Genomic DNA, 10115 nt, shown 5'->3' with positions numbered 1-10115 from the left:
AGAAGTAATGGGCCATATGGGCCGCATGCCTCCTCCCCCCTAGTCCAAATTGGACTAGGAGAGGGGGGCGGCGCCCCCCTTTCCTTCTCCCTCCCCACTTCCTTCCCCTCCTAGTAGGAGTCCTACTCCTACTAGGAGGAGGACTCCTCCTTGGCACGCCTATAGGGCCGGCCGGCCTCCTCCCCTTGCTCCTTTACATACGGGGGAAGGGGCACCCCTAGACACACAAGTTGATCCACATGATCGTTTTCTTAGCAGTGTGCGGTGCCCCCTTCCACCATAATCCTCGATAATATTGTAGTGGTGCTTAGGCGAAGCCCTGCGACAGTTGAACATCAAGATCGTCACCACGCCGTCGTGCTGACGGAACTCTTCCCCGACACTTTGCTGGATCGGAGTCCGGGGATCGTCATCGAGCTGAACGTGTGCTAGAACTCGGAGGTGTCGTACGTTCGGTGCTTGGATCGGTTGGATCGGGAAGACGTACGACTACTTCTTCTACGTTGTGTCAACACTTCCGTTGCCGGTCTACGAGGGTACGTAGACAACACTCTCCCCTCTCATTGCTATGCATCACCATGATCTTGTGTGTGCGTAGGAATTTTTTTGAAATTACTATGTGCCCCAACAGGTGCAACGTTCACGCGGTCGTCCTTGGTGACGACTCTTACCAACTGTCGGCGCGTCTCGATCAGCGTGCCTTGTTGTTCTCTAACAAGCACCGCTGGCTAGGGAGGGCCTCCGAACCCTTCTTCCTCGCTGCCATAGAGAGGGCCTAGAGACATCTCGATGACCCTCAGGTATAACTTCCTTCAAAACCGGTCTTGCTCTACTTCCCGAGCTCCTGATGTCGCTGCATTTGTTTCTTTTACTATTTCCCAGGCCCTCTCGTAGATAGGATCGATCCGCTGTTCGAAAGCCACCTAAATTTTGACTGTTAAGAGGTAAAACTAGTTCATGCACTCGAATCTAGTACTACTTGGTTCAAACAAGGAAGAAAGGGGGTGGGGGTGGGGGAAGATCTATTACCGGAATCTAGGACTTGGTCAAAAGAGGAAATAATGGGGGCAAAGAGTAGCAGAGACTGGCTATCCAACTATTCTCTTGGTCTAATAGGGAAATAATGGGAGACGCAGTACAAACTCAATATAAACCCGATATATTGGTTGAAAAAGGAAAGAAAGTGGGGATTGGGGACAAGTTGCTACCTCTTGAGCACTGCGTTGGTTTTCCCTTGAAGAGGAAAGGGTGATGCAGCAAAGTAGCGTAAGTATTTCCCTCAGTTTTTGAGAACCAAGGTATCAATCCAGTAGGAGACTACACGCAAGTCACCTCGCATCTACACAAACAAATAAGAACCTCGCAACCAACGTGATAAAGGGGTTGTCAATCCCTTCACGGTCGCTTACAAGAGTGAGATCTGATAGAGATAATAATAATAAGATAAATATTTTTGGTATTTTTATGATATAGATTGAAAATAAAGATTGCAAAATAAAATAGATGGGAAACTTATATGATAAAAGATAGACCCGGGGGCCATAGGTTTCTGTCACAGCCCTAGAGTTTGCTTGTAACTAGTGGCTTTGCATCCATGCACCATGTTTAAATTTCATGAAACTTGAAATGGGGATTATTGAAACCCTAGCACCAAATCAATTCAACTAGGTTCAATAAAAAAAATATTTTCAATGATCCCAATTGCCCTTTAGAAAAGTTCATGATTTTTGTTAAAGGTGAAAACCTCTGCCAAAAGTCATGCACATATTTCTAGGCCATTCTGGATTTTTGAACTAAATCTTATTGTATTTGAATTTGGGCACTTAAATACTATAGAATATTTAAAATGTCCAAATAATCCTAAATTGAAATGTTCCATGTTGGATATATTCCAAACACTGGCCATGAGCAGTTTGGTGATTTTTGAGTGTGCCTAAGTATTTTTAATAAAGCCAAACACAATTACAGAAAATAGAAAAGAGAAATAAAAATAGGAAAAAACAGAGGCTAACCTGGGCCACCTACCTGCAGCAGCAACCCAGCAGGCAGGCCCAGCCCACTGGCCCCTTCCAGTCACCTGCTACCTCCCGCCAGGAGGACAGGAGAGCATGGTCGCGGCACGCTGGCACGCGCCTCGCCAGCTCCTGCTTACCGCAGAGGGCCTGGACGCCTCCACGAGAGCCACGCCACCTCCCCGACCCCCCTCTCACTTCTCCCTCGCTCTCTGGACCTTCCTCCCACTCGCTTCTCTGTTCCCCCCCATGGCCGAGCATGCCCACCGCCACTGACGCCGTTCACCGCAGCCAGAGCCACTGCCCCGCCTCTCCGCCGTGTCTAGAAGAACCGCCCCGTCGCCCTACTCCTCCTCACCGAGCCGCGCGGGTCGGAAAGCCCTGCATCACCCTCTGCACCGCCATCTTCGCCGCCTCTGCCCCGAGATCGCCGGCGACCTTCCGACGTCACCAGCCCCTCCCCGAGCTCGCCGAGGCCCCCGTTGCAACCGCTGTGAGCCCCCGGTCATTCCCCCTAACTCCGCCTCCGTTTGATTGCCGTAGCCGCCACCCCCTTGCTAATAGCAGCCACCGCCGCACGGGCCCGTCACCGGCGAAGCCCCGGTGACCATTTGGTCACGGGCGTGCACCCGTTGTGCTTGCCGCGACCCGTAGAGCACCCCCAGCGCCTCAGCTCGCTCGTTTGTGAGCAGCAGCGCCGAACCAAACCGCACCCGAGCTCCGGCCACCGCTCACGAGCTCGCCGCCGTCGGTTCCGGCAACCACAGGCCCACCCACCACCACCGTTCGACGCGCGCCAGCAAGGGCTCTCCAACGAGCCCAAGCACACATCGAACCGAGCCCTGTGGGCGATTACCGAGCACCTCCGCCACGTCTGTCCATGGCCGGCGGCCTAACTCCGGCGAAAACGCCATTAGGCACTAACCTAATGACCCCCTGGGTCCATGACAGGTGGGGCCAGCCCTTGTTAAGTTTTGGATTAGTTTAAATCTAAACCTAATCAGCACAGTGACATGGAATGTGGGACCCACAACTCAGGTTTGACCCCGGTCAGCCGCAGTTGACTTGCTGACATCATGCTTACTCAATGCTGACGCAGTATTTGTTTTCTGGAATTAAAATAAAACAGAAATGATTTATAAAATTCAGAAAATGCCCAAAACTTCTAAAAATCATAGAAATTAAACCGTAACTCCAAATAAGATAATATATATATGAAAAATTATCAGAAAAATTCAAGGAATCCATCTGTACCATTTTCATGCATGTTAGAACAACTTAAGGCCACTATTTAGGACAAATCAAATGAATGGTATTTAAATAACCACATGTGGAGTTTGAATTTGAACTTGGGTTCAAACAAACTTCATTTAATTGTGTTGCTAGTTGCATTAGCTCAACCAACAGCATATGACATGTCATGATCATGCATCATATTGTGCATTGCATTGATTGTGTTTCTTTCCCTGTTGCTGGTATTTGTCCCCTCTCGATAGACGTGGTTTCGACAATGAGATCGATGACACCGATGAAGAACTATGTTATCTTCAGGAGTGCCAGGCAAGCAAAACCTCCTTGTTCATTCTGATACAATCCCACTCTCCCGCTCCTGCTCTCTTTTACTGCATTAGGACAACACGATTCCTCTGTTACTTGCTGCGGTAGTTGAACCCCTTATCCTCTGCATGACCTATCATTGCCACAGTAAATAGATTAAACCCACTAGCATGAGTAGGAGTTGTTTGAGCCCTGATGTGCCTACTCATTCATGCTTGTTTGTCATGCCTGCTACTGCTTAGAGTTGAGTCAGGTCTGATTCATCGGGATGAATCGGAGGTGTGTAAACATGTCCTATTGTTGAGAGCTAAGTGTGTGAACACGATTTGGTAAAGGTAGCGGTGAGAGGCCATGTAGGAGTACATGGTGGGTTGTCTCATTGAAGCCGTCCTTAGGATCTAAGTTCTGTGTTTGTGATCCATGAAACAGTTACTACCACGCATTGGGCCCGAAACCAATGGACCCTCAAGGCTTCTTCATCACCCTTGTCCTCTGTCCAGGAGTTGCAACTAGTTTCTGATGCTTATAGGATATGTGTTGGCGGCCGTGCGTAGCGCTGACCCTAGGGGTGGGCAATGATGGGGTAGATACACTGTGGCACGGTGTACCGGGCGCCCGTTTGGTGTCTCGGGAACCCTGTTCACATCGTTCGGGGCCGTATGTGGAAACCTCGGCCGGACTCCCTGCGGATGGAACCTAGATAGGCGATAAACCTGGACTAGAGACTTGAGTGTTTAGGTAGGCCGTGGCCGACACCCTCGTTGGGCTTCCGCTTGAAGGTTGCCGAGTACATGTCGTGTAAACGGCGGTAAGTGGTGAGAGCGTGTGTGAAGAAGTACACCCCTGCAGGGTTAACATCATCTATTCGAATAGCCGTGTCCGCGGTAATGGACTTCTGGGTTGCCTATAATAGTTCATAGACAAGTGAAAGTGGATACTCTAAAACTCGCAAGATAAGTGTGAGTGCTATGGATGGCCTTCTCGTAGGGAGACGGGAGTGGATCCATAGTGGTGTATTGAATGGTGAATATGTGGACTCGTGTGCACCACCTCGAAAGAGTTGCTTGCAATCGTAGTTCGGGTTAGCCACTGAGTCAAAGCTGGCTTGCTCCAGTTAAACTCCACCACCCCCCCTTGTTGATACCGATGCATATGTAGCTAGTTCTGATGTAATTTTCGCTGAGTACCTTTGTACTCACGTTTGCTTAATTTATGTTTTGCAGAGAGAGAGAGACTTCCGTCTCGCTAGTAGTTCCACGTGGACTTCGACGTTAGCTTGATACCTCAGCTATGATCTTGTGCCCTCGGCAGGATCTGGTAGATAGTCAGGCTTCTTAGCCTCTTTCATTTATAGATGTCTGTACTCAGACATGTTAAGCTTCCGCATGTGCTTTGATTTGTATGCTATGATTGTTGGGTCATGAGACGCATGTTTGTAATATCTCGCTCCTCGTAGCCTAATGAATAAATACTTGATTTGTAGAGTTATGTTGTGATGCCATGTTGTATTTACACATATCGAGCATATTGTGTGTATGATTGAAATGCTTGGTATGTGTGGGATCTGACAATCTAGTTGTTTATCTCTGGTAGCCTCTCTTATGGGGAAATGTAGTCTTGTACTTCCATGAGCCATAGTAGTCCGCTACAGCCTGGTTCACTGGAGTCCTGCTAGCCCAGCACTACTGCTCATGACACTTGACTGGCCGACATGTGTTTCACTTCGTTCCTGTGTCTGTCCCTTCGGGGAAATGTCACGCGGTGACATCCGGAGTCCTGTCTAGCCTGCTACAGCCCGAGTTCTCGGAGTCCTGTTAGCCCAGTGCTACAGCCCAGATTCACACGCTGCTGACTGACTTGCTCGATGTGATTCATGTATGCCTGTCCCCATAGGTTAGTGCCGCTTTGGGTTCACAACTAGCCATGTCGGCCCGGGTTCTCTATGATATGGATGCTAGCAACACTATCATATACGTGAGCCAAAAAGCGCAAACGGTCCCGGGCCACGGTAAGGCGACACCCGTGGGAATACATGCGTGAGGCCGCAAAGTGATATGAGGTGTTACCGGCTAGATCGATGTGACTTGGAATCGGGGTCCTGACAGCATTGGTATCAGAGCCTAACTGCCTATAGGATTACCAAGCCAAACTGGTCGAAGTCGAGTCTAGAAATGCTTTAGTTATGTAAGGGAATTGATTGTGGAAGGGAACGTAAGGCTCTTTTTACTCCTTATACCTCATGCCCTCTGATCTGAGTCATCCTCTTCTTTTCTACGGGAATTAAGAACTAGGCCTTCTCATCTATCTATCAGGATGACGTGTTACTAATCCGTAGACTTATAGGATTGTTGGATTCAAGTCTCAGTTCAGTTCCTTTTACCTCCGTATGCTCATAGCTGGCCTCAGAACCTTGATATTGTAATGTTGAGTGTAGGATGTCTCAAATATTTCGAGCATTCACAGCCGTTATGCTGTCCGAGTCATCCCAGGTTTCTAAATAGTCTGATGCATTTGCAAATCCCTTCCTCCTGTTCCTGATGTCCATTTGGGCCAGATTAATCACACTAATCGGTGAGTTGAGGTACTTTGTTGCCTCGACATATATGTTGGAGCTATTACTATGACCTAGGTGTTTTAGGGAGTCACCTAGTGATCTAGCCATGTTTTGTATCCCCAGTGTGTGATTCTGGCCATTATTCTCAAAAGCATCCCGTGATGCCATGTAGTGGTAGGTATTCTATTCATGGGTTCTTGAACCCGAGATTCACCCTACTTACCTCATGTTGATAGTGTTGCTAGTTCCTTTAGGATATTAGTAACCTTTGCGATAGTCCTCGAGGTCTGTGGTATTTCCTTCTTCCAAATACTATGAACCACTTATGGCAGAAGTTTGTTGTATCGAAAGATCACAACCAGAGTGCTCTTAATGAGTTCTCCATTCTGCATTGTGAATCTGCCAGTCCTACCTATCTGCATGGGTTGTCTGGAAGAAATGTTGAGCTTTTCTTGACATACTAATCTATGCATCCACAACTCAGAAAATTATATGGTCCTCGAGTTGTTCCTCTTCAGTTGTATTCCGACCATCTTCTATCAGTTGATAGCCAAGAGTATGTGTGCATTTGTGTTCATCGATGCCTATTATTCTTGTGGTCCGTCAAGCCATTCTATTCCAGAATGACTAGGAGAAACAAACTCCAGTACCTCATCCATATCTAGGATTGGGTCAAAGTAGTTGTATCCCGCAGATCAAAATGCCAATCCAGCTTTTGCTCTGTTCTACCTTGGAGTTCTACCCTATTCATGCCAAGAATATCATAGGAATTGCACCATCTCTTATGAATTTTTGATACAGTGATACTTCTCGCCATCATTATTCATTCCTCGGTTCCGTGTTGTTGTAACCATAATGCCGACAAGTGAATTGTGATGTGTGAAATCAATACTCTGAGCAACTCGTTGCTTTGTAGTAAATGGACAATATTCTCATTCTTAGCGTGTTGGTTATTGAATCACCATCCTAGGACTGATCGTGCTACCTAGTCCTTATCTCTGGTGCACTCCTCGATCAATGAGTGAGGATTATTCCATTCCTCGCTTATCTGATCATATTGTCTTGCTCTGAAAAGCAAGATTGTTCTCAAGCTTAGTAACATATCGGTGGTTCGTGATTTTTCGGATATCTTCCCGGAAGTGTTACCAGGTTGTCACCTGACCGCTATGTTGAGTTTGCGATCAAGTTGGTTCTTGTAAACCACCCCTTCTCCAAGAATCTGTGTTGGATACCCCTGAGCTAGTTGGTTAAGCTAAACAACAACTTGGAGAGTTGGAAGATAAAAGACTTTGCCGAATTGGTTCTTTCTGAAGGGATATCTTTGTGTTTGTGTGTGTACTGAAGAAAGATGATATCTTCACCAATTGGTCCTCGTGATCAGTTGTTGGATCTATTGCCTTGTCAAAACTTTGACTTGAGTATGGGCTATCGTCAAGTCAAATCAGAACCAAGGATGTTCGTAATGTTGTCTTACCGTGGTTGATCCCTCGAGCATACCCCAGTACATCTTTTGGTCTGACCAATACTATCACCGTGCTCATATGATGGTGGAAGTCCAGTGATATGGAAATTCCGGTGAGTTGTTGTTGAGCCCATCAACATCATTTTGTCTCCCCCATGATTCATGTTGAACATCAACCTAGTGTTTGAAACTTTATAAGCAATGCCTTCGTGTTCCGTTCATGAAGCTTATGCTTGAATGGAAGAAGTGACTTCCTCGAATTCATGTGCATTTGGTGCAAGTTGCCGCCGTGAGTTCGAGAAAGATTGTTTTTGTTTCCCCTGGCACCATCCCAAGTCAGTTATGCATGTGTGAATGTATTCTATGGTTTGGTAGATTAATTACCTCCACTCCATATGTATTCCCCAGCACACCAAGCCACTGATTGACTTGTTCAAGGCAAAGAAGTCTATGCTTGGGATCTAATCCATGGACTTGCGTAAAGACTTTGAAATCCTTGATGATGGTTCCCCACCTGAACTCGATAGTGTTTTACTATAAGACTACTATGTGGTCATGCTCGTCTTGGATAGCGTGTTCACAGGTTTGTAGCAGAACCAGCTCATGTTTTGGAGCTTGCTATCGCAGTTCATTCCCCGAGATTCTCGCAACATCATCTTGTCAAATTGTGTTGCAAACTCTCATTTTCTTTCTAGACTGGATGGGTCTAGAATATCCTAACACCAACCAGGTCTGAATCTCAGGCAGATATGATGGTTGGGACGTACTCCAAGAACTATAATGTTGGTCTCTCTGTAACCAGTAACGTGGATGTCGTGGCCAACACACCTAGTCGGAAGGCCTATTATGGTAGTATCTTGGTTGAAGAAGTTGGTCACCTCCCCATAAGGATCTCGTAGGATCTGCCTCCATAGTTATTCCTTATGGGTTCTTGAGCTTCCGAAGTCTGACCTTTTACTTGATGTTCTAGATATCAAACCATATCTATAAATGGATTACGCTAGCACATCAAGGAGAACATTAGAAGCGGAGTGTTAAATGTCTCTCGGTCGATCGTCCAGATTCTGCTCCCTTAGCCTCGCTAAGGGAAGATCTGAGAAGGTGTTATCTTCCTTTGTATCCGCATCATCCATCACTAGTCATCATGGTGGTATGTCGTGTTGCCAGGATCCTTGCCACGGATGTTGGTAGAACCTTGATGAATATGGAAATGCTCAAGTTCTTGAGAGCACGCGTAAGCAAAATCATCCCTTGCGTTGTCTTCAACAAGGTAGTCCACATCATCCATCCTAGTCCGAGTATGTCGTCTCTTCGAGCTATCTCAAATGATCAATTGTAAATTGCCTTAAGCTGGTATGAAGAGTTTCAATGATTTATGGATCAAAAGTAATTCTTTTTGCCACTTAAGGGAACAGTTCAACGAGCCACCTTCTCCAAGGTGCCCTGTTATGGGTTCATGACAATTATCTCCTCGCAACCATGAAACCTTGCACCACCTTACCCAAGTGTGGAATTACTACCTACCAACTTGAATCCTCGTCGTTTGATTTCCATCACCTTGATGTGAACTTTGTGTCTCAATTGGAGAGATGTTCCTATGTCTCACTCCATGAGTTGATCCTGAGTTGTTCAATCTTCGAGAAATTGATCCTTCCGGAGTTTTTCCTTTCCTCTCATTGTCCTGTTAGTTGGAGTTCTCAGAGAAAGAAATCGAGACAAAGATGGTGATCGTGTCAACGTTCTTATGAAGTGCAACCTAGATCGTGAAGACCGTGTTAGTTTGTGTCCCCTCCGTCCCCTTACCTCACGTCTTCAATCTCGGGACGAGATTCCTGTTTAGTGGGGGTGAGTTGTCACAGCCCTAGAGTTTGCTTGTAACTGGTGGCTTTGCATCCATGCACCATGTTTAAATTTCATGAAACTTGAAATGGGGATTGTTGAAACCCTAGCACCTAATGAATTCAACTAGGTTCAATAAAAAAATATTTTCAATGATCCCAATTGCCCTTTAGAAAAGTTCATGATTTTTGTTAAAGGTGAAAACCTCTCCCAAAAGTCATGCACATATTTCTAGGCCATTCTGGATTTTTGAATTAAATCTTATTGTATTTGAATTTGGGCACTTAAATACTATAAAATATTTAAAATGTCCAAATAATCCTAAACTGAAATGTTCCATGTTGGATATATTCCAAACACTGGCCATGAGCAGTTTGGTGATTTTTGAGTGTGCCTAAGTATTTTTAATAAAGCCAAACACAATTACAGAAAATAGAAAAGAGAAATAAAAATAGGAAAGAACAGAGGCTAACCTGGGCCACCTACCTGCAGCAGTAACCCAGCAGGCAGGCCCAGCCCACTGGCCCCTGCCAGTCACCTGCTACCTCCCGCCAGGAGGACAGGAGAGCGGGCCGTGGCACGCTGGCACGCGCCTCGCCAGCTCCTGCTTGCCGCCGAGGTCCTGGACGCCTCCACGAGAGCCACGCCACCTACCCGACCCCCCTCTCACTTCTCCCTCACTCTCTGGACC

This window comes from Triticum dicoccoides, chromosome 3A (genome assembly GCF_002162155.2).
Source record: "Triticum dicoccoides isolate Atlit2015 ecotype Zavitan chromosome 3A, WEW_v2.0, whole genome shotgun sequence".
NCBI lineage: Eukaryota > Viridiplantae > Streptophyta > Magnoliopsida > Poales > Poaceae > Triticum > Triticum dicoccoides.
This window is presented reverse-complemented; position numbering follows the sequence as displayed.